This window comes from Giraffa tippelskirchi, chromosome 13, assembly GCF_054371585.1.
Source record: "Giraffa tippelskirchi isolate mGirTip1 chromosome 13, T2T-mGirTip1v1.2.pri, whole genome shotgun sequence".
NCBI lineage: Eukaryota > Metazoa > Chordata > Mammalia > Artiodactyla > Giraffidae > Giraffa > Giraffa tippelskirchi.
In genome coordinates this window covers 32,761,640-32,781,765 of record NC_137287.1, presented here as the reverse complement: position 1 = coordinate 32,781,765, position 20,126 = coordinate 32,761,640, and the positions used below count along the sequence as shown (strand labels likewise).

At 44.1% G+C, this 20,126-nt stretch overlaps 1 protein-coding gene across 7 annotated transcripts in view; it reads right to left on the bottom strand.

The window, feature by feature from the left end:
* GRIN2A (glutamate ionotropic receptor NMDA type subunit 2A) overlaps positions 1-20,126 on the bottom strand; it is a 450,066-nt gene that overhangs the window by 49,282 nt on the left and 380,658 nt on the right. The window lies entirely within an intron of this gene.

Here is a 20,126-nt window from a genome sequence, read left to right as displayed (position 1 = left end):
ATTTTATTTTCTTGTGTTGTTTATGAGCAGATGAGATTTTGAGAGGCTAAGGAATTGTAGTGCTGGACAAAACCTGAGAGTCCCTTGGACAGCAAGGAAATCAAACCAGTCAATTCTAAGGGAAATCAGCCCTGAATATTCACTGGAAGGACTGATGCTGAAGCTAAACCTCCAATATTTTGGACACCTGATGGGAAGAGCTAACTCATTGGAAAAGACCCCGATGCTGGGAAAGATTGAAGGCAGGAGGAAAAGGGGGCAGCAGAGGATGAGATGGCTGGATAGCATCACCAATTCAATGGACATGAACTTGGGTGAACTCCGGGAGATGGTGAGAGACAGGGAGGCCTGGCATGCTACAGTCCACGGGGTCACAAAGAGTAGGACACAACTTAGTGACTGAACAACAACAAAAGACTGCCTGAAGATCATCAGCAGCATTTTTAAACTTTGTATAGGAAGTTCCCTACGAACAAACCTTCAAGTTACGAACTTGCAAAGATGCTAACATGCATTCCATCAATGTTAAGTGTGAGTGAAATCACGGCTTACCCTCCATCTCCTATTGCTGAATATCCTTCAGCTCTACCATCTCCCACCTCCTTTCCCTCCTCCAGTCAGTGACTCTTCTTGCCTGTTTGCTCCATGCCAGCCCCTGTATGTCAGCCATGTTGTATTAAACTACTGTACTTTTCAAGGTACTGTACTATAACATTAAAAATGCTTTCTCTATTTTTTGTGCTTGTTTTTTAATGTATTATTTGCATGAATAGTATTATAAACTTATAGTACAGTACAATATAGGCGATTGTGTTAGTTGGGCGCCTAAGCTAACTCTGTTCGACTTAGGAACAAATTGGACTTATCAACGCACTCTTGAAATGGAACTCATTTGCATGTAGGGGACTTACTGCGCACACACTGTCTATAGCAGCACTGTCCAGGAGAACTTTCTACAGTGATGGAAATACTCCATATCTGTGCTATGACTATCGAGCACTTCATATACGGTTAGTGCAACTGAGGACCTGAGGTGTCCATTTTATTTCATTTCATTAAATCAGATTCCGGTATAAATGGCCACACGTGGTCAGGGGCTACAGAAGTGGCTCCCAGTGGGTGGGGGAGGCGGGGCCCTGGCCTCTCTTGGCTCCGACTCAGAGACCCGTGCCTTTGATCTCCTTCCCAGTGAAGGAAAAATGTTCCCATCGTTAACAGGAAAAGATGTAAAACTCGCTGACGTCCTCCAGCTCAGGCTTTATGGTCAAAGCCTTTGAACAAGGCCCCTGTGTTTCTGAGCCTCCTTCTTCTCCCTGTAAAGCGGGGCAGACACGAGATGCCCTCCGAGGGCCACTGGGAATAAAGGGAGGTTATGTAAGGAGATGTGTGTGCAGGGCCTGGCATAGAACAAATGCTCCAGACACACTGATGGATCCCTCTGCATTCAGATTTTCCAGCAGAGGGGCTTACAACATTCATGCATTGTGCAGGACAAACCCAGTCCTGAATACTTTATAGACATTATCTCGTTTCACTTATTTCTTCTAACTGAGCAAAGTTGGATGCACGCCTGCCATCCCCATGGAACGAGGAAACGGAGGCCCTAAGAGGTAAAGTGAGGGACATGGCAGTCCAGCTTATGTAAGTGTCAGATGGCACTTGGGCTTAACACAGCCTGATGACAAAGGCCACAGACATAAACACTGGGACCACATTATCCATAGACCTGTGGAGTAAACAGAAGCAGCTCTGTCTCTTACTTATGAAATTCAGGCTGGGGGTTACAGCTCAACATGAAGTGCACCGTGATGCAAAAAGGGAAAGGATCAGACCAGAGCCATCGGGGTTTTAAAAGATCTGGTGGGTTGTTCAGTTTCGTCTGTCTCTTTCCCAGGAGATTCTCAGCCATGTGAGGTCTGGAGTCACCTCCAGAGGAGACATCTCTTGCCCCCAACACATCTTAACCCTACTCGTTTGGGAGACATTTTAGGCATAGATGGCCATAGCTTCTCGTTGAGGGTATAGCATCAGAAAGAGAAGCCCAACTGAGACCAAAAGCACTGGGGGGATTGGAACTGCAATGGTGGGAGAGAGAGAGGCATGTTAGGCTGCAGTGGGTAACTGGCAGCTCTGGGAATGGAAGAACATGGACATTACAGGCGGGGACTGGAGGAAGAACCCCTCAGATCTCAGAGCTGTGGGCTGGAAGCCTCAGGCCTCAAAGGGAGGAGCCTGTGATGTTTTTCTGCTTGGTTTTTTCTTCTGCTTTTCTTTTTTTGTCCTTAATTTACTCATTTACTTATTTTTGCGCTGGATCTTTGTTGCTGCGCAGGCTTTTCTCTAGTTCCGGCGAGCGGGAGCTGCTCTTTGCTGTGGTGCACGGGCTTCTTGTTGCAGTGGCTTCTCTCGTTGCAGAGCACAGGCTTTAGGGCATGCGGATTTCAGCAGTTGTGGCATGTGGGCTCAGAAGTCGCAGCTTCCGGCTCGAGAGTGCGGGCTCAGTAGTCGTGCAGGCTTAGTTGCTCCACAGCATGTGGGATCTTCCCGGACCAGGGATCAAACCCGTGTCTCCTGCACTGGCAGGCGGATTCTTTGCCACTGAGCCACCAGGGAAGCCTTTCTTCTGCTTTTTAAGCGGAGATGTCTATGGCCCTGCTATCCCAGCTACTGCCAATCCACGTGGCTGTCACTGACCCAGTGCTTCTCCCACTTGGGGGCAGGGGAGGCTCAAAGATCCCATCTGAGAACCATGATGGGGACAGGGTGCCTGCCAGGCCCACCTCTCTCCCTCTGCTCCCTACAGAAGGGTGAGCTCTTCTCCAAACATTTGTGACAAATGAAACGACACCTCGGCTCGCCAGTGCGAGGGCTGGAACACAACCAGAGTCTGAAAAGTCATGCTGTGTGGTGCTGGCTGTGTGACATCCCCACCTCCCCTCCAGGCATCACCAAGGCTGTGTGGGTGCTGTCACCCTCTCCCTGTCACCCGTGGTCCTCAAGGAAAGCAAATGATTAAAAATGACAGTGATTCAGAATGAGAGGGGGAAATAAGACCTCCTCTCTGCAGATTTGCAAAGCAGCAAAGGAGGACTCGCACGTGCGTCCCATGCTACTTTCATCCAGCAGCTTCCTGCTGCATTTTTGACAGCTTTGAGGAGCTGCTGTGGCTTCTTCCAGTGTGTAGATCTGACCCTGTTACTTCAGCAGGTCTCTCTTGTAGCTACATGATGGCCTGAATGTTCACTCCTGGCCCTAAGACTGTCTGCAGGCCAAGCAGATTTCCCCTTGCAAAAGGGGAGTCCATGGCCTCCAGTCACTGCATGGCTCCTCTGGGGAAAGGGGCTTGCATTGTCAAGTGGCTTGACATTTCCTCATCAAAAGTTTCTGGTTTTAGCTCATCATCTCCTTGTACATGTTTTCAGAGGCTCTCTGGGGGGGTCTCAGCACATTTAAAGGCTAATTATATAGTTAAAGTTAATTATTCATTCATTAACATTCAAGAAGTCTTTAACTTAGACACTGACTTGTTCTGATGAATTAATGAAACCAGAACATGTGTGTATGTGTGTTGTGTGTGTGTATGTTTTGGAGGTCTAGTGCAAAGCGTTAGTGAGAATTGAGCATCTCTTGGATGATAACTGGTTGTATTTTGGGGTGGGGGGGCTCATCAAAGCCTTGTTAGGAAGAGGAGCACAGCAGTCAGCAGTTCAGGCAGGTCAGCAGGACGAATGTGGGACAGTGGATGGGGTTCAGGTCTACCTCAGGCAGCACTGCAGATGAAAGCCGGTCATGGGACCTCTCTGGGCTTTGGTTTTCTCATCTGTAAGATGAGGGAATAACAGCTCTTTCATGGGGCTGGATAGTTCTTGTTGTTTAGTCGCTCAGTTGTATCCAAATCTCTATGACCCCATGGACTGCAGCACGCCAGGCCTCCCTGTCCTTCACCATCTCCCCAGGTTTGCTCAAACTCATGTCCATTGAGTTGATGATGCCATTCAACCATCTCATCCTCTGCTGCCCCCTTCTCCTCCCCCCCTCAATCTTTCCCAGCATCAGGGTCTTTTCCAAGGAGTCGGCTCTTCGCATCAGGTGGCCCAAGTATTGGCGCTTCAGCTTCAGCATCAGTCCTTCCAATGAATATGCAGGGTTGATTTCCTTGGATACTGGATGGATGAAAATGGGAGTGAAGGTGTTTTGGAAATCGTGTCTCCTGGTACGAATCCAAGGGATGGCTGGGGCATGGGTGACATCAGTGAGCAGAGAAGCCATGGTGAGCAGATCACCATCAAAGCATCCAGACACAGGGCTACTGGTGGGTGAGACGCATTCATGGGTCCAAGAAGAGGTACCCCCGAGGCATGACAGCCTTTGAAAGTGTCTGCTTGGGCAAGAGACACTCAATATATACAGAGACTGTACCTGCCATCAGCATGGGATGGTCTGAAATAGACTTTAGGAAAATGACCCAGAATCACATTTTGAAGTTTATGAGTACAAACTTCGAAATCAGAATTATACCAACCCTGATGCCTTTTCACTAAGGAAGCATTTTTCAGAGCAAACTCCATTAAGCTAATTTAATTCCTAGATCAATGCCTTGCATAGCATAGTTGAATTATTTCCAATTTTTTTTGGAAAGTGTTTTCACTGGGATCAATTCTTTTGTGTTGGAATTTTACAAGGATTTGATTCATTGACCAGTGTTTGGACAGGAACAAATTTTACTAATTTATAACTTCTGCCATCTTGAGCTTTCTCTTACGGGGATGGTGGCCATCAAGTCCAATTCTCCTGGGTCAAAATTGCGCAGAGAGGCAAAGTTGGCTAAGAAGATTTGAGTCATTTATGGATTTGCAGTCAATAACAAATTTCACCCTGTGTGCTTTTTGCTGCTGTCAGCTTAATTTGTGTTGATTAATTCTTCCAGTAATATTCACTGTGAGTGGGGTAAAAAAGACGGATGGTGACTTTTTGTTTTTTAACTGAGAACATTATGAGCAGTATTGTAAGACTGAGACAGAGAGAGGCAGAGAAGGAGGGAGAAAACAAGGGAGGGGAAAAATACAGATGGAAGCAGGCACCAAGGAAAATGGGAAGACAGGGAGAGAAAAAGACAGGAAAGAACAGCAAGGAGAGTGAGGGAGAGAGACAGAGGAGGAGAAAGAGGTTAAGACAGAGAGGAGGAGAGTGAAAAGAGGGAGACAGATGTACAAGAAGAGACTTAGAGATGAGAGGGAGGGAGAAAGGGAGGCCAAGAGAGGGAGAACGGGAGAGAAGGAAGAAGGAAGGAAGGAAAGGAGGAGGGGAGAAAGAGAAGGAGGGAGTTCAGCGCAGTCGCTCAGTCGTGTCCGACTCTTTGCGACCCCATGGACCACAGCACGCCAGACCTCCCTGTCCATCACCAATTCCCGGAGTTTACTCAAACTCATGTCCACTGAGTTGGTGATGCCATCCAGCCATCTCATCCTCTGTCGTCCCCTTCTCCTCCCACCCTCATTCTTTCCCAGCATCAGGGTCTTCTCAAATGAATCAGCTCTTCGCATCAGGTGGTCAATGTGTTGGAGTTCCAGCTTCAACATCAGACCTTCCAATGAACACTCAGGACTGATCTCCTTTAGGATGGACTGGTTGGATCGCCTTGCAGTCCAAGGGACTCTCAAGAGTCTTCTCAAAGGAGGGAGAGAGGGGGGAGAAAGGGAGAAACAGAGGAAAGGAAACAGGGCAAACAGTTTGCCTACTAACAACCTCAAAAACAGGACAAGGTTGAAATGATACAGCAAACTCCTCTTCTTCATTACTACTGAATTTAACACCGAATTGAACAAACTAACCTTATCCAAGATATTGATAAATCATGTACTGCAACCTTTTGATTTTTCCAGAGAGAAAACCTAAGCCCAGAGGAGGTCTCTGCCCTGGATGTCCCACAGCATCAGAGCTTCCAGACCCATCTACCACCTACCAAAGCAACGCACCTTCAGGGCAAGGCTGCCACTGGCTTCCCGAGTCAGAACGCCTGTCCTCGGGTTGGGGATGGAGTCAGAGAAGCACTGCTGTGGGGTGTTGGGTGAGTCTGTGCTCCTACCTAAGCCTTGACTTCCCCATGTGACCGGAAGGAAAAACAGTCTCTTCCAGTGGTTGTACTCTGGTTGAAGGAAGGAATGGCAGTAAATTTGCTTGAGGGATTATAAAGTCCTGCTGCTGCTGCTGCTGCTGCTAAGTCGCTTCTGTCGTGTCCGACTCTATGTGACCCCATAGACGGCAGCCCACCAGGCTCCCCCGTCCCTGGGATTCTGCAGGCAAGAATACTGGAGCGGGCTGCCATTTCCTTCTCCAATGCATGAAAGTGAAAAGTGAAAGTGAAGTCGCTCAGTTGTGTCCGACTCTTCGTGACCCCATGGACTGCAGCCTACCAGGCTCCTCCGTCCATGGGATTTTCCAGGCAAGAGTACTGGAGTGGGGTGCCATTAGGCAAATGCTATTCCTTCTTCATGATACTGCTCATGTTCAGACCCAGGAAAAGTATTGATTCCTTTGACACGTCAATCTTTTATAGAGTTTCTTAGTAGATATTCTTCAAGGGTTGGAGTCAGAATAACCCAAATATTGCAAAAGTTCCATGGTGCACAGCACATTATTTAAAACGCTCACATTACAAAGAATCTTTTCTGTTACAGACTTTTCCTGCATGTTTACTGTGTGCCAGACACTGCTGTCTGCGGGCCTGTCTCCTTTAATCCTTACAACAGTTCTAAGTACAAGTTCCTAAGTTATGGTTCCTAGGTGAAGGAATCGTAATTAGCATTATTTTATAAACAAAACTCTGAGATCTAGGAAGTTAATTAGCTTGTCTAAAGTCTCACAGCTGACCATCAGCTGAGAGGGAATTCTGAATCCAGGATGCTTGGCTGGTAGAGATGGTGATCCTGCTGAACTTGTCACATACCAGGACGGAAAGACAGGGATTCCCAAAGGCTAGAAAATATATAAAAGTGAGAGACCGGGGAAAGAATCAATGAAACCCTATTATGTGTCTGATACAGTGCCGGGAAGTTTCCCTAAGTCAATTCATTCAATTCTCAAAGGAGTTCTTGAATGTGTGTGTTCAATCCTGTCTGACTCTTTGTGATCCCATGGACTGTAGCCCACCAGGCACCTCTGTCCATGGGATTTTCCAGGCAAGAATACTGATGTGGATAGCTATTTCCTAGAGTATTTGGAAGATGTGGGAAATAGGCTCAGAGAGGTTTTTAAATTTCCAAAAGTCACACAGCTGTAACTAGCAGAGTAAGGATATGAAGCTAGGTATTTCTCAATTCAAGGTCGATGCTCTGAATCATGGGGCCATTCAGAAAATAAATAAGTCAATCAATCAGCTGAATAAGACTAACCTTTTCTAGAAAGTATAAATACTCTGACCCAGAAATCATACTTCCTGAGATCATTCCTAGAGAATGACTTGCCAAAGTGCACAGACGCCTCATCACAGATTTTAACATGACCATATTACCAAGGGCCCCCAAGAGGGAACTAACATAATAAACTGTGCTACAGGCAAACCATGGAATTCTTTCCAGCCATCAAAGAGAATGAAGGCAAAAGACACCTACGGACATAGAAGGCACTTCAAAACACATTATTCATTGAAAAACCAAACTGTGCCTTACTTCATAGAGTTTGACAGCACCCACAGAATAAAATTTTATAATTATATGTGAACACATAAATATTTGCAAATGCATCTGACAAAGGTCTGGGAGAAATGGCATGTATATCAAAGAGAGCACACTGCTTCCCTGCTGGGAGTGGGGGTGATTTGGAATTGGGACACAGTCAAATGGATGCTTATTTATCTGCATTTTTTTACAGCAAGAATATCTTCTTTTGTGAGAAGTGATAGAGCGTAGTGATTAACGGCACAGATGCCAGAGCCACTTCAAATCCCATCTCTGAAGCTCACCAGCAAAAGACTTAAGCTGTGCATGACAGTGTGTGGATGCATGCTCAGTCACTCAGTCGTGTCCGACTCTTTGCAACCCTATGGACCGTAGCTTGCCAGGCTCCTCTGTCCATGGGATTTCCCAGGCAAGAATACTGGAGACTTCCTCCAGGATTTGGAAGATGTTTGGAAATAGGTTCAGAGAGGTTATTTAAATTTCCTTAAAAATTTAGGAGTGGGTTGCCATTTCCTTCTCCAGGTGATCTTCCCAACCCGGGGATTGAACCTGCATCTCCTGCACTGCAGGCGGAGTCTTTACCTCTAAGCCACTTGGGAAGCCCACATGCAGTGAAGGGGAGCCAAATTTGCCATCCCAATGGTGTCTCTTTGACATGAGGACTAAGTGAGGCTGATTATTTTTAAGAAACAAGAGACTCAGGAAATGTTTCTTTTTACCTCCTCCTTGACTGCCTGGAGAATTTAGATGAAGGGCTTGTTCCCAGAATAGAGCTACCACCAGAGATGTCTGCAAAGAACATGGGCTTACTCTGTTCGGGGAGACAGAGCAGGGGTTAAAGATGGGTGTGTCCCACCATCTCCCGTAGCCCGGCAAACATTTATTTACCAAACATCTGCTTTTCCATCTCCACGTCATTTGCCTTCCTCTCCTGGGAAGTCCCAAACCCCCCACCTCCAACATCCTCTTTTGTCTTTAGCTGAAGATGGCATTTAAGGTGAGGCTTGGGCCTTTTGAGTAAGTTAGCCAGTTCTCTTGGGTCTCTCCCATGTACACATTATTAAAATTTTGTTTGACTTTCTCCCGCTAACCTGTCTCATGTCAATTTAATTCTTCAACCAGCCAGGAAAAAACGAGAAGAGTCGGGAAAAATTTCTCCCCTTCCCACGCCTGACGATAGTTTCTCTGTGTACCCAGTGCAGATGCTGGATATGTCAACCCTCATGGGGCGGCTGTGAAATTAAATGAAGAATTATAGGTAAGTGCTTATAAGAGCGTCTGGCACAGAGAGAGAACAACTAAGCATTTGAGATGAGGAAGCAGGATGGAAACTAGCCAGCATAATGATCGCATCGCCCAGGGGTGGGGTAGTTTACTTGCAAGAACCCGTATTGCATCCATGTCCACTGAGCATCATTGGGGTGAAATACAAGGTCACTCCCAAGCATATACTGGATGGAGGCCTCCCCCACAGACCCCAGACCCCAGACTAGAGCCTTCTGTGGCAGTGCTCATGTCAGACACCTGTCAGAGGATGCTGTTGGGAAAACCACACTGGTGCCCAGGTGAGTGTGGTGGGTTGAATAGTGTCCCTCCTAAAATTCACATCCATCAGAACCTCAGAATGCAATCTTATTGGGAAGCTGGGTCTTTGCAGAGGTAATTAGTTAAGGATCTCCAGACAAAATCATCCTGGGTTTAGGTGGGCCCTAAATCCGATGACTTAGAAGCATCCCTCGTAAAAAGAGGAGACACATGGAGGTCACACGGAGGAACCAGGTCACGTGGAGACAGAAGCAGAGATCTGAATCACGCTGCCCTAGCCAAGAGCCGCCAGAAGCGGGAAGAGACAAGGACAATTCTCCCCCAGGGTCTTCGGAGGGAGTGTGGCCTTGCTGACACTTGGCTTTTAGACTTACGGACTCAAGAGCTGGGAGAGATTATGTTTCTGTTTTTTTAACCCCCCCCCCAAGTTTGTGGTTATTTGTTATGGCAGCGCTAGGGAACTGCCACCGTAGGGAAACCTGAGGAGTGGTGTCCGAGTTTCTATTGCTCATCAGCCTGCGTTTCTCTCGAAGGAAGGAGGGCAGAGGCCAGTGTCCGGGCCCCAGGCACTCACCACAGGGTATGGACAGCATCTCCCGACCTGTGCTAAGAGCTAACCTGGCAGCAGGAAAACTCTCACTTCCCCCACTCATGCTAGACAGAGCAAGAGGACACAGAGGGCTGATGCGTTAACACGGAGACCATTTTAGCACCTGGGTCAGTGGGAGCTTGTTCACAATTTTCACAGTGGAGAGAGAGGAGGCACACTACCGAGATCTTCCAAATCTGAGCCCACGATGGGCAGGAGCATCAGCTTCTCTGGTCCTAGCCCTCATACCTCATGACAAAAGTGCCAGCACTTCCCGGAATCGTTCACTTGTCAGGACAAACAGAGAGGTAGACGTCATGGATAGAAAGAGATGCTGGGCTGAGTCTGAGTGCCAGCTCTGTCGCTCACTTAACTTTTGGACAAGTTGCTTCTGCCCCTCGAGCCTCAGTTTCACCTTCCGTAAAACGGAGAGAACTCCTGTTTGGCAGAGTTGAATCAGGGTGAAATGAGATGTCATATCTGAAGTTTGAGTCTGGCAACTCAACTGTGTGAGTTTGGCAACCAGTCAGGAGAGGTGATCCCTAAGGAGACAAGGAGATGGAATCTGCCAGGAAGCTTGCTCATTCAGTCGCCCCAGGAAGAATTTCTTAACCACGTGGCTCCCAATGTAAGGAATGCATCCTTTGCTCAGTTGGCTTTTCTGTGTGAGCTCATTTCTTTTCTCCATTTCAATGCAAAGAGAAATATTGACCATTTTAAAAGCAGCACTAACACTTCCAAAGAGAGGAAGAGACATTTTAAAGCATGGACAAAATTAGTTCTGGGTTTTTATCACAGTGAGCAATGAGAAACAGGCTAATTGTGCACTATTCTAGAAATGTTCATATTTAGTGTTTTTAAGTCATGACTCAAAGCGTGGGCTCAGGAGCAAGTGTGACCGCAGACAAGCTCTTTAACCTCCCGGCGCCTGTTTCCTCGATTGTAAATGCAAATCGTGATCATTGTTGTCTCACAGGGTTGTTATGAGGTTTAAATAAGACACTTCAGGCAATGCATTCAGAACAGTACCTGGCACACAGGTAAATAATATCCTTTAGTTGGAAATACCTCACTTGGTTTCCAAAACAATCCAGGCAGGTTATTCAAACTGCAGTAGAAGAAGCTTTCAGCATATGGAGAAAGCAATTTGAGTGAACTGAATTCTGAGATGGAAAAGCAGGTAAGGCCTTAGGGAAAGTCAGAAAGCAGATATTCACGCTGTAAGCTCTCTGCAGTTGCTAACGGAAGATCATAAATTAAGCTCTGAGTTATGTAGAAGCCTGAGCAAAAAGAGCATTATGAGGAATTACAGGACTTGTTGTCCACAGATAAAAGCACCTTACAGCAAAGAAAAACAATGTTACTCATAGCACCGAAGTCTGAGACATGATGTAGGATGACAGTCTGAACAAATTGGTACAGTAACAGTATCAGCCAGCTTTCTGAAATAACTGTTTTCTTGGAGGGCCTTCCAGTGCCAGACAGGGTATGATGAAAACACACAGCAGTAAAAGTTAAATTAATTAATCTTTTTCTAACTCAGTGAAATAGCACCTAGTCATTAAATGTGACAATTGTCCAAAAAAACTGTATAGATTTAATTGAGAAAAGCCAAACAGGTTTGCAAGGAACTGGTTCAATGTGTGTAAACTATGAACATGTGGACAAATGCCCAAAGGAAATGCAAGAAGAACGGAAGAATTATGTTCAGAAAAACACTGTTTCCTTATTACAAATAATACTTTTGTTGCAGAAAAATGTGTTAAGTAAAAAAGGATAGAAAGCCCACAATCTTCATCAACTACAATATCTCTGATAATGTTTGATGTATTTCATTTCAGTCTCCTGTCTGCCTCTTTCTCTTCTCTGAATTTACAGAATTCAGATCCCATTTTATTCAACTCTTCCCCCATTAAAAAAATGTTTAATACTTTATAGGTGATCGTGAACATCTCTTAATATAGTTTTAATGGAGTTTAACAAGAAATAATTTCAAGAACAAAAAGATTTCTCTGCTTTCTTGAGTTTTTACTAAGGGTAAAATTGCTAACTCTCTGATGTGGTAGCAATTATTTTTGAGCTCTATTTGCCGTGTGGGGGTGGACCTCAGAAACCAGGTCACTGTCAATCCGATTTTCTCTGGAGACTGTGCTATTTCATTTAGGAGAACAGCTCACCAAACCCTGAGATCTATGCCTGTTTTCGAACTCAGCAGCTGGAAAGGAACCCTCTGAGTGGGATTCTGCTTGACCGGTAAAATATAGCTAATAAAATGTGCTCAGATGGCACCCTTGAAAGAACTTGCTTTGCATGGCAACTCAGCATCAATGAGGATACTCATGCCTTCCTGGTATACCTTTGTCCTGGCAATTTTAGCATCCCTGGACCAGTTTCTTCTGAGGATGGAAAGGAGGATGCTGGGATCTTATCAACTCTCAGACTGCCAATTTACACATATATGTTATATAGTATCTGCATATTATACATCTTATTAAATATATGTACATATACATATTGTGTTGTTGCTGTTTTTCAGTCACTAAGTTGCATTGGACTCTTTGTGACCCATGGACTACAACACGCCAGGCCCCCTTGTCTCTCACCATCTCTGGGAGTTTGCCCAAGTTCATGTCCATTGAGTCAGTGATGCCATCCAACCATCTCATCGCTGTTGCCCCCACTCCTCCTGCCTTCAATCCTTCCCAGCATCAGAGTCTTTTCCAATGAATCTGCTCTTAGTATCTGGTGGCCAAGGTATTGGAGCTTCAGCTTCAGCATCAGTTCTTCCAGTGAGTATTCAGGGCTGATTTCCCCTAGGACTGACTGGTTTGATCTCCTTGCTGTCCAAGGGACTCTCAAGAGTCTTCTCCAGTATTCTACTTACAATATATATTGTAGGGGAGCAAAATTTACCACTCCAAAATATCTCTTTGGCATGAAGATCATTTCAAGCTGAAATAATCAAGGCCCAAAAGACTCAGGAAGAAACTTTGATGTTCCTCCTAACTGCCTAAAAGAAAGACTGAGGACCTGTCCCCAGATTATAGCTATCAGCAGAGACGTCTGCAGAGGACATGGGCTAAGTGTGGTCAGGGAAATTCTAGGCTGGGCCTAGAGGTGAGAGTGTACTCCATTGATTCTGCTGGCCCAGCAAACATTTATTTATCAAACATTTGCTTTTTCATCTCCATGGCAATTGCCTTTCTCCCCTTTGAAGTTTCAAACCACTACCCTCAACACCTTCTTTGTCTTTAGCTGAAAATGGTATTTAAGGTGAGTCTTTGGCCATTTTGGTGAGTTACTCGGTTTTCCCAGGTCTCTCCAAGGTTTCAGTTCAGTTCAGTTCAGTTGCTCAGTCGTGTCTGACTCTGCGACCCCATGGACTGCAGCACACCAGGCCTCCTTGTCCATCACCAACTCTCGGAGTTTACTCAAACTCATGTCCATTGAGCTGATGACGCCATCCAACCATCTCATCCTCTGTCGTCCCCTTCTCCTCCCACTCTCAATCTTTCCCAGCATCAGGGTTTACATGTTATTAAACTTCTGTTTGACTTTTTCTTGTTAATCTGTCTCATGCCAATTTAGTTCTTAGATTAGCCACAAGAATCTAGAAAGGAGGCACAACATTTCTTCCTCCACAATAATATAATACAGAACTTTGGTCTTCAATTTTCCTTTGAACTCTAATCTCATATATCTAACTGCCTCGCTGGCACTGACAAGTCGGGAAGCAAGCTTAACTCCTACAGTCAATAATTCTACAGTGTGAAGTACTTAGTTAACTAGGCTGTTGGGTAATTCGTTAACCTTGTAGAGCCTTAGGTTCTTCATCTCTTTAAGTACTCAGCTCATAGGAATAATAGTACTCAGCTCATAGCAATAATAGTACCCAGCTCATAGGAGTAAGAGTACCCAGCTCATAGGAGTAATAATACTTAGCTCATAGCAGTAAGAGTACCTAGCTCATACACGTAATAGTACTCAGCTCATAGCAGTAAGAGTACCAAGCTCATAGCAATAATAGTACCCAGCTCATAGCAGTAAGAGTACCAAGCTCATAGCGGTAAGAGTACCAGCTCATAGCAATAGTAGTACTCAGCTCAGAGGAATAATAGTACCCCTGAGTAATGGTAGTAATGGTACCCAGCGCACTGGCATCTTCTGAGGATGAAACGAGATTATGCATGTGAAGTGCTTAGAGCTGCATCTCACAGATTGCTAGGTTTCAATCAATGCAAAGATGAAATATCATGATGTTGTCCCAAAGGCACTTTCAACTTACCTCACCCAAACCTAAACGTGTGTTCCTCCACACCTCTGTTCTTTTTGAACCCTTCCTATTCTTGGTCCTGTCCACTCCAGACAGAACACCAGTTCTCAATACTCAATGAAATAACCTTGCAAAGCCAAGGGACTGGCTGTATCTGAGTCACCAGAAGTGCCAATAAAAACAGACACACTTGACCCCTACAGGCTTGCAGATGCTGGCCCTAGCACAGGGATTCAATGTTTCCCTTTTCTATGAAAACGCTTTTGATACTTACAAATAGATGTGACCACCTTCCACCTTTTAGTATACGGACATATCACTGAGCACAGTTTGGGTCTTTCCATTTCTCCTTCCAAACTACTCAATGTAAGAGAAGCCAAAAGATGCTTGTCTGCTTCCCAACATTGTCGGACTGGAAACGAAATCAGCAAAGGGACTGGGGAGGAGGCCTGACTGATGCTTCTAAAGGAAACTGGGACTTTTCCATAAATTTATATACGCATAATTGGACATGAAAGTCAGTTAAAATAAGAAAACATAAACCATCCCACTATGTCTTCAAATATTAGGCTCTTCAGAGTCGTAAGAACGTAGATTGTTTAATTTAAATCTGGCGTAAGTGCTATGCTTGCAGTTTTGCCTACTTGCCAAAACCACTTGGAGAACATTGGCTTCTGATGACTGAGCGTTTATAAATCTAAATCTGTCTCCACTCATTTCAGCTTCAGTTCCCTATTCTAAAGCACATGGGCCCCACATTTGATTACTGTACATCAGAGTCACCTGAAGAACTTGTTAAAGCATGCAGATTCCCAAGCATGGGATCTGGAATTTGAATGCAGATCCAGAATTTGAATCTCCAAATTCCAGAGATTCGGATTCTGTTGGCTTAGTGGGGCTCAGGAATTCACATTTTTATTAGCATCCCTACTGATTCAGGGGGGCTTTCCAGGTGGCTCAGGAGTAAAGAATCTGCCTGCCAATGCAGGAGATGTGGGTGTGGGTTGGGAAGATCCTGGAGGAGAAAATGGCAACCCAGTTCAGTATTCTTGACTGGAGAGTTCCAAGGATAGAGGAGCCTGGTGGGCTATAGTCTACAGGGTCACAAAAAGAGTAGGACATGACTTAGTGATTAAACAACCACTCAGACCCAGTTGTCCTAGAAACCCAGGGTCATGAAATGCTCATCCACATTTGGTTCAGGAGACCCCCACGTGTCAAAACAGATCTGTTCCTGAAAACCCATCTGTCAATGTTTGTGGATCAACTCTATTTTCTCATTGATTTACTTGATATTTTCTGGGATGTTTTATCTCCATTTATTATAAATTTCAATAAACCATGACCCTTAAAAAACTTAGTTTCAAATGACACAACAACTTAGTTTCAAGTTTCTGTGCCCCAAGACTCTTAAAGTGATTCTGGATTCTGAAGACAAGCTTCATGTTTATATTGGCTGGCCTACTCTTTATGTGGATAATGTATTTATTGAACTTGCGAACAGTAGTTTTCAGATTTTAGCTTGTATCAAAATCACCTTGGAACAGCAGGATGCTTATTAAAATGCAAATCCAAAATCTCTACCACCAAAGAGAAGGTCTTGTGTTGAGTCCAAAACCTTGCATTTTTACAAGTAACCATTTGATTCATGTGGGTTTCCCTGGTGGCTCCGTCAGCAAAGAATGTGCCTGCAATGCAAGAGATCTGGATTCGATCCCTGGGTTGGGAAGATCCCCTGGAGAAGGCAAATGGCAACCCACTCCAGTATTCCTGCCTGGAGAATTCCATGGACAAGAGGAGCCTCGTGGGATACAGTCCATGGGGTTGCAAAGAGTCGGACACAACTGAGCGACTGACACAGACACACATTTGATTCAGGTAGAGTTGGTTCCCTGGTCTGGGTTGGAGACACCCAGCTGTGGAGAGTTCTTCTAAATCCTTTCTGCAAAACTGACAGCCGTTTATAATTGTGGTTTGTCTGGATTTTGCATTTTGGAAAGTTCTAAAGAAGTATTCAAGTGCTGACACAAGTAAAAGAATCTCAGAACTATTTCAGAGACTGAAGAATCCAGCCCTTTTACTCTTCAGATGGAGAAATTGAGGCTCAGAGAGGTGACATGACTCGTCCATGGTCACAGCTAGCTAATGATAGAGCCCAGCCTCAGACTGAGTTGGGAATCTTGTTTAACCATAATCCAAAGTCCCTCTTGTGTTCCAGACTCTTCTAGTAAGTTACAACTCATAAAGGAGCCTCCCCGTATCATTGACCCTGCTGTATAGGTACATATAATCACTAAACCACAGATGTCACTGAGACTTGTGGGTGGAGAGGCGGGACCCAGCAGCTGAGCTACTTGCTCTGGGTTTTGTAAGCCAAGCCTCACTGGATTTTAGCGTATTGGGGGTAGCATAAAGGGAATATCCTGAAATTCAACAATCCAGAAGCATATAGGGCACCTCCCTGTACCTTTTGAGAAGAGAAACTTCTAGAGATGCTATACATAGTGAATGAAGGGAATGTCTATTTTTTTAAAGCTGGGGTTTATTTTATTATTATTATTACTATCACATGAGGAGTTAACTATTCCTTAAAAGCTGTATACCCTTACGATATTTACTCTTGTAAAATAATTTCATAATACATTTCCTATTTTAAAGTAATGTATTTCAAAATGAAAAACTTAAAAAGAAAATGAGACGGGAAAGGGAAAAGGCAACTCAGTGTGGTGAAGTAGACACTTAAAAGACAGAAGTCTCATAAGGGGATGAGCAGATATGGTCAACACAATGAGTTTGTCAGACCTGGGTGCAGTTTGGTGATGGCAGTTCTCAAATTTAGTTCTCATAACCATCTGAGGAGTTGGAGTCATGTTTGTGACCCCATGGACTGCAGCCTGCCAGACTCCTCTATCCATGGAATTCTCCAGGAAAGAATACTAGAGTAGATACCCATGTCCCTTCTCCAGGGGATCTCCCTGACCCAGGGATTGAATCCAGGTCTCCTGCATTGCAATGGCAACCCACTCCAGTACTCTTGCCTGGAAAATCCCATGGACGGAGGAGCCTGGTAGGCTGTAGTCCATGGGGTCTCGAAGAGTCGGACACGACTGAGCGACTTCACTTTCACTTTTCACTTTCATGCACTGGAGAAGGAAATGGCAACCCACTCCAGTATTCTTGCTTGGAGAATCCCAGGGGCAGAGGAGCCTGGTGGGCTGCCATCTATGGGGTCACACAGAGTCAGACACGACTGAAGCAACTTAGCAGCAGCAGCTCCTGCATTGCAGGCAATTTATTTACCATCTGAGCCACCAGGGAAGGTCCTCTCATACTTTAGACCAAGAAAAATTCCAAATACTAAAAATGCAACCAAAATAGAAGAGGATAAAACTATTTTATATCTGAGAGAAAAGGAGTTTTGCACTACAACTCAAAATCAGTGATAAAAAAAAAAAAGATTGGTGGGTGTGACTATACAAAATATAAATCTCCACAGGAAAAAAGTTATCTGCAAGCTCAAAAGATAAAGTAACAACAGAAAACTGGGACAAACATTTGTAATCACACCACAAATAAAGGGCTCATTTCTCTAATAGATGAATTAATAAGAAAAGATCAAAACAAGAGGAAAAAAGTAATGAATGTTTTCAAAAAAGTAATTGCAGAAGGCTTTTAATTACATTTGGTAAAAAAAAATTACGGATAATAAAAATGGTGCAAATTAAAATGTTGGCACATGCTTTACCTAGTATCTGCAAAATTTTCAAAGATTGATGACACACGTGTTGGCAAAGACTTTGGGGAGATAGGTACACTTATACAGCAGGGGGTAAAGGTGAATTTCCTTGGGAGGGAAATTTGTCAATGTTTGTCAAAATCACAACTATGTGTGTAGTCTTTGACCCAGCAATCCAAGAAATTTCTCCTACATTGGATGTGACGCACATGTAAGGATATTCACTGCAGTATTGTTTGCAACAACAAAACAATGATATCCTAAATATCCGTCAGTAGGGGACTGATGAAATACCATATGGTACACTCACACTGTGAAAGACTATAAATCTGTAAAAAAATCTCTGCAGCTGTTTATGCTTTGATAGAGAAAGATCTGGGAGGATACACAAGAAAAGCAGTAACGGTGATTACTTCGTAGGGTACTGGGGCTTCCCAGGCGATGGTATAGCGGTAAAAAACACGCTTGCCAATGCAGGAGACATAAGAGATGCGGGTTTGATTCATGGGTCGGGAAGATCCCCTGGAGGAGGAAATCATAACCCACTCCAGTATTCTTGCCTGGGGAATCCCATGGACAGAGGAGCCTGGTGGGTTACAGTCCATGGGTTGCAAAGAACCACATGACTGAAGCAACTTAGCATGCATGCACGGATGGTACTAAAGGCACAGTGTGGAAGGAAGGCTCTCCATTGTTTAATTTTTTATTTTTGAATTGTGTAAATGAACTATCTATTCAAAATTTGATTTAAATGATTATCTGAGAAGCCTGTTAAACATATAAGTGATTTCCCCTAATATTAACTGCACTGAGACAAAACCTCCAGGTATAAGCAGGAGTGTCCCACCTGTAACAGTGTGTGTAGTTATTTCTTTAAAAAAAAAAAAAAATACACACCCCTTTAGCTCTAGTTTCTGAGTTTAAAGTAACAATGTCATGCATTCCCTTCTCTGGAGATTGAACGTAGAGTAAACCCACCATCTGCCCAAGTTTGCTAAGATGGATGTTATAATCATTATACGGCTTCCCGAGAACAATTCATACAGTTTATGGCCAGGGATGGTTTGTATATCTCTACTCTTTTTTTTCCCCTTATTTAAAAAATTGAAAAAGAAACTATTGTCCTCATATTTATCCTCATGGTCTGTTCAGAATAACACTATATATTGATGAAAATACTATAGTGGAAATAAACAAATGAACAAAAACTCATGCCTATGGCTAAGCTGAAAAGTCATCAAAAATCTGTCTATTCTGATATCTACCAAAAGTGAACATGTCACATTCTATAGTTTGGCAATTCCAAAGTTAGGTATATAACAAGGAAAATGTATCCACTGGTGTAACAAAAGACATGTAGGAAAAAGCCCTAAGGAGCTTTACTCATAATAGCTCCACGTGGAACACCACCCTAACGTCCATCACAGTTAGAAGAGATGTGTGTGTTGTGGTATGTCCCCACAAAAAAACTTCTGCATAGCAATGAGAATGAAAGAACCAGAAAGACGAGCAGCGATTCCACTAACAGAATGGTGAGCCAGAAAAAGGGCAATCCAAAAAGAAAACGTATGGTGTGATTTCATTATATGTTAGAATAACAGGGCAAAAGAATGTACGGTTTTAGAAGTGAGGATGGTAGATAGTACAGTAAGTTCCCTACATACGAACAAGTTCCATTCCAAGAGTGAGTTCATTAAGTCCAGTTTGTTTGTAAGTCCAACTAAGTTAGCTTAGGTCCCCAGCTAACTCAACTGGCTATATAGTACTGTACTGTAATAGGTTTATAATACTTTTCATGCAAATAATGCATAAAAAACAAACAAGCACAAAAAATAAAGAAAATATTTCTAATCTTACAGGACAGTACCTTGAAAAGTACTGTAGTCCAGGACAACAGCTGGCATACAGGGGCTGGCATCGAGTGAACAGGCAAGAAAAGTTACTGACTGGAGGAGGGAGAGGAGGTGGGAGATGGGAGAGCTGAAGGGTCTGGATGGTTAGGTCGGTTGGACAAAGTCATCGAGCTGCATATTTAATACTTGTACATTTTCTGAATTTTTGTTATGCCTTTCAGTAAGTTTTTAAAAAGACATGAGCAGTGTGTGAATGAGTTTTGGATAAGTAATAGGCTCGACTTCTAAATAAATGCTCTCCCAGCCCCTGTTGAGATACCAAGAGATCCTAAGGAGACTGAAAGACAAAATGCCATTGGCCACAGCTCCTGGAAATGATGCAGAGATCCAGGCATGATGGTTTAGAGGGGTCCCTCTGCTCCACCAGTAAAAAAGAAGCATCAAGACCTTCTCA